The sequence below is a fragment of a genome, unplaced genomic scaffold, assembly GCF_019419815.1.
Source record: "Pyrus x bretschneideri cultivar Hongxiangsu unplaced genomic scaffold, Pyrus_bretschneideri_v1 Contig21, whole genome shotgun sequence".
NCBI classification, from domain to species: Eukaryota; Viridiplantae; Streptophyta; class Magnoliopsida; order Rosales; family Rosaceae; genus Pyrus; species Pyrus x bretschneideri.
The window spans coordinates 3,084,030-3,090,029 of NW_025999513.1; positions in this window are offsets into that span (position 1 = coordinate 3,084,030).

A 6,000-nucleotide genomic window follows, 5' to 3' on the forward strand; every position below is an offset into this window, starting at 1 on the left:
ATGCGGCTTAAAAGCGGGTCTGGTTGGAGACTTCTTGGGATCTTCTACATCTAGCTTTTAGACTCCAAGCCGGAGTCTTTCCAGACTCCAACAGCAGGAGATGGAGTTAGTAGACTGGTGCAAGCAAAAAGAAGCTTAATGCCAACAAGAGGAGGAGTTTCGACGATAGGTTGCCATCCCACCAGCCTAGTGGTTAGTTTAGCATATTTTGTCACATTTTGGCTTGGGCCCTCACCACATCCCGAGCTCGACTCCACCGTAACACGATATTGTCAGCTTTGGCCTCCTAACATGCCCTCATGGTTTTGTTTCTGAGAACTCACACACAAACTTCCCAGTGGGTCACCCATCGTGGGAGTGCTCTCGCGCATTACTTGCTTAACTTTAGAGTTCCCATGGAACCTAAAGCCAGTGAGCTCCCAAAATGCTTCGTGCTAGGTAAAGATGAGAATATACATATAAGGCTTACAAAATCCTCACCCCTGGACGATGTGGGATGTAACATATTTTACTGCGAATAATTTAGTTCTAATATAACTAAATATATTTTTTTAATATTGTAATTTTATTTTTAATATAATTAAAACTAAATAATTAATTTAAATGTCAAATTTTTGTATTAAAAAATTAAAATGTTTGCCCGAAAATTTTTTCGTTGAGCATGTATTTTGTATTGCCCGATGAAGTACTATAATTTGTCGAGCAAACCCTTTAGTGATAGGTTTTACGTGATAGACATTGCACGATAAAATGTTGTTAGGTAAATAAAAAGGTGGCGATACCTTATTTAGCCCAACAAAACTATTTCGTCTGGAAAGAAATTTTTTATAGTGGTTGGAATTGGGTCATATCTTGTGATCAACCCCACAAACAATATCAGTTGCGGTTGGAAAAACTATGGTGGCCATGAGAATTGCCGGACATCTACCAGACAAGTACTCAAACGTCGGGTTTTCATGACTAGGACTATTCTTTATCTGGCCACGGTTTTAGGGCAAAGTGAGGCTCTTCATTTGGGCAACCCCACATGCTTGGCCATGGCTTGTCCATCCACCTTCGGTTTCGTAGGACCATGGGACCTATAATATAGACATAGAATACTATTTTTATTTTTATTTTTTTATTTTTTAAAATGGACTAGTTAGTGGCTTCCTCACAACAATCCACTTTTTCGGTGCCAAGAAACACAAAGGCATTTCAGCCTTTCTCTGGTCTCCATTGTATGATTTATCAGTGCCACGAAACAGGCACGTCGCCCGTCTAGGATATGGGCCTGCCTAAAATTTGTTCCCAATTATTGGGTTACCCCGTGATAGTTATAGACCGAGAATTCTTGGCTCTATATTGAATGCAGTCATCTTATTCCAGTCTCTTTTTAATGATTAAATGTGTTTTTTACTATGTGAGAAAAATTCTCTCGAGGGTTTGAGAGATATTGCAAACCCTAATTTTTGTATTTTTCTTAGGGAAAAAAATCCTACTTCCTCAAGAGATAATTGGAGCAACAACCATAGAATTTTAATTCAATTGGAGCTTTGTTTTGGTCCTTGAACTAAAATCCTGTGAGTGATGGTCATTGAACTTAATGTAGAGTAATGGTCAATTTGGCTAACTCCTTTAAAATTTTCTTCTGTTTTTGTCCTTTTAAACTCTTTATTTTGGATGAAATTTCTAACGGTATTATCATTGTTGTGACAAGTTCAGAGACCAAGACTCATGAATTTTAGAACTAAAATTGAGCCAAAATTCAAGAACCATTGCTCTAATTTTCTCTTGTTTCAAGAATAGAACGTTCCAAAACTATTGTGAGCAATGTGGGCTCTCTCAAGCCTCTCATGGATGTATTGTGAAGATGCATTGTCAAGGACGAGATGTGAAATTCATATATTTGGAAAGAAATTGAAATATCTGGATTAATTCAGCGAGATTAGCGTGTGAACACATATGCAGATGGATTTCATCCGATGAAAGAAATAGATTAATTGGATGAAATCAACACTAAGTGTAGATAAAGACTTCTCTTGCCATAAAGTTAGATACCACTGAGTCATGGGATAACTTTATTTACAACAACACTCATCAAGATCATATTGTTCCATTTCTCTAAGGTACATATGTAAGTTTTCCCTCATACAGAGTTAAGTATATGTTGTAAGTCAATAATGATTGATGGATGAAATTGACGTAAAGCTACATATCTAAATCATGGGGTCATAACATGGTACGTCCCATATGAAGAATAGATACTCCTACGATACTTTTAGTGAAAAATGTATTATAAAAGTTCAGATGCAGGTTATGTACTATGTATCTATCAGTTGAAGGACAAGACATATACGTACGTACATACATGTCACCGAGGTTGCAATCATTGTACTGTAGTAATGTACCAATCAAAATTAAAGGATATATGAAAACCCATCTGGCTCACCAGTGAAATCTTCAGTTGCGTGGCGGTTCAGTGTGCTTATTGCTAACATTGCTTAAGATGCACTAGTCCATGATTAAGTCGTAAGATTTCTGGGCAGACACTTGCACGTAAGTAAGTGTTTTTATTCAATGATTCCAATTATTGATATGGTTTTTTTTCTTGTGGACTATTATTACGTTCTAACTCCAATTGATTAGTTGTATGTGGTCCATACCACTTGATAATATATCTTTATATGACAAATTATTAGAGGATAAGACGATCATATGCGATTAAGATTAGAAATTATTACTGATCTGCTTTGCATTGTCATATAAATAGGGTCATGTTTCAGTACTTAATTATATATCATTACCTTACAACAACTCAAATTAATCAAAATATGATAATAAAAAAGATGGTCAGTAAGGATCTGATTTGATCATTTATGCACAAATGAAAATTTTGGTGTGCGAGAATAACGAAAGAAAACCCTTTTGAAAAGTTTTTCTTAACTTCATTGGACGGAATGATGAAAGTAACGGTCTTTGTAATTAGTATGGACAAAGATGGCTGCCAGAATTTGCAAACTTGCAAGGATGAGCTGTTTTGGAGGTTAATCACGTCATGGAACCGAGTTTCAGTTTTATTGATGTTACTATATATTTACAAAGACGTTTGCCATATATTTAAAAATACACTGACTATCAATTGAATGAATGTCATGTGGTGAGATGGTGACATAGAGAATCTCTCATGTGCGTAGAAGGAGGGCAAATGAAACTAGCACCTAAGTTGGCTGAGTATTTCCCTCTAAGGTCACTCACTTTTCTCACCCTTGTATGGTTTGGGATTCATAACTTTTGATGGTTATAGTTTATGAAATTAATAAAAACCATCTTAAAGTTGCAGATTACATGATGAACAAAAAAAATTTGGCATGGAAGCTTGTAGTGTTCATTTTTATACCCTTAAAGAATTTGACATTAAAAAAGGTCAAAAATATATTATTTGATTTTGTGGTTCCACGTTACATTGATATGACGTTCATATAGTAAATTACGTACCCACCGAGAACCACACAAAAAAACAAGAGTATTTGCCTCTACAGTTTAACAAACAGATGAACACTATTATATTAACGATTTGTAACTTTGTGGTTGCTTTTTTCTTTCGAGAAAATGACCAAAAAGAGTGCAAAATGCACTTAAACCTTAATTTGTTATTGCATTATTATTTCGTAGTTTTATTCTATTGGTGACGTAGGTTTAAATTGTATCTTGACTTTCATAAATGAAGGCCATCATATTTCTCTAATTTTTAAGTTGCAACAAATTTGATCGTATCCAACTCATAATGTTCAAGCTCAAATTTAATTTATAAAATCTTCGTTTTGATAAATTTTCAGTCTCAAAGGCTTATGACAATTACAAATTACAAATTATGCGACTTTCGATACTGAAAAACTTTTATCCAATAAATAAATAAATGTTTGAACATATGAGGTATGCAATACGCATCTACAGATTTGTTTTCATATTACTATATACTCTCCAGTTAAAATAATGTTAACATCACTTTCCTTTTGTAATTAAACTCTGCAAATTAATAATACATGCTAGTGTAAAATAGACCAATTATTATCCACTACGTACGTGGCTATAAGTTAGTGAACCGTAAAGCCAAATCAAGTCCACGTTACACGACGTGAAAAAATCATCTACTACAACAGAAGTGATGGCAGCTTTGGAGCATGCCAAGAACGTACCTTCAGAACCACCAGCATACGACGTTAACAAATCTTGATCATAGACATTGCTTCCTTCTCAATGATGCCATGACACAGTTGCATGGGATCACCAACCCCAGAAAAAATAAAAACAAATTGTTGACAAAGATTTGCAGCGCAGATTGGCCAATGAGCATGTCAACAATGCATCACAAATGTTATACATTTTACAACATAAATAAATAAGTATATAAATTTCTTTAGGTGGGATTTGTTGGAGGAAACACAAAAAAAAGGAGGAAAAGGTTGTTTGAATTATTGCAATAATGGCTGAATAGTGATCAAGAATGATCAAGTTTCATGTATGATCACATTCAATTCTGACGGCCGAAGGATGAAAGGTAAATTTTTGCCATGAATACTGGAAATCATTAGGAACGGGTTAGAAAGAGAGGTCTGGTTACAATACTATGTCTCACTTAGTGATACGAATTTTATGCAAATTCCAGCTGTTGCAAGATCCATTATAACCTTATATTGAAGATTTAAATCATATGACATAGTACTTTAAATTTTTTGAGTAATTTGCTGTGTGACATGTACCCTTTTCATGAAGTATGATACAACCTATCACATGTCAGGTACTTACTGTCACATCTCGGCTCGGGGCGGATCACTTCCTGGGCTCGCTCCACCACCGTAGCACAATATTGTTCGCTTTGGGCTTACCATTCCCTCACGGTTTTGTTTTTGGGAACTCAAGAGCAACTTCTTAGTGGGTCACCTATCATGAGATTGCTCTAGCCCCCTTCTTGCTTAACTTCGGAGTTCCTACGGAACCCGAAGCCAGTGAGCTCCCAAAATGCCTTGTGCTAGGTAGGGATGAAAATATATATATAAGGATCACTCCCGTGGACGATGTGGGATGTCACACTTATTGGTGCCCACATTACGTAGGATATTACAAAACCAAATATATGAATTTTGAATGTAGTTAATAACCTAAATTCGCAACATCTCATCTACTGCCATGTTAGCTTCACGAAACACATTTTGTAACTGTTGAACAATAAATTTCCTAGCAATATGCAAATGTTAAATATTGTTGTAAGCAGCCTCCAACTAGGTGGATCATTTGTTTTTAACAAATTGCTTAAAACTTGTGAATCTCCCCTAGTACAAAGAGAAGAAATTTCTAATCTTTTGGCTCAAAATTGTTGGTGAGAGGCTTTCACATAACTCTTGATGGTAAAATTCTTCCAATAAAAAAGTTGTCTTATATTATTGTAGTGGAGAGAGTCATCGTGAAAGAACTTATGTATGCGATAGTCTTTTTAAGAATCTCTCGTCACCACCAGTTGAGAGGAGGAAGGATGTACACATGCACAGTGAGCACACGCACAATCATAAACCCCAATAATGCACATCTTCATCAAATCATTGGCCGTTGAACAACCCATGGCCTCTTGGTCAACAAAGCATGATGCTGATGTTGGCCTTATTACTATAGTAAGCTCTAAATTCACACATGAAAGTCAGATGGTCAGCAGTCAACATGTTCATGGAACCAAGGTAACCAAACAAACTACCAAAATTAATAATTCCAAGCCTGACTCGTCAGCCAAAAGTTTAGGGAGCTAAGTGAAGCCACATCTAATACAAGGCAAATATTTCAACCCATTTCAACCGAAAGTAACTGTCAAACTACCAAAAAGCTACAAACATAAGTTATATACACAACCCCAAAACCTACAAATTAACATTGTTTATTTCTAGGGGGATAAGAATAAGTATTTGAATATGATAGAAAGGGCCAGGTTTGAGGACCCCTCCGACCACTCTTGTCTTATTTCCCACTGCC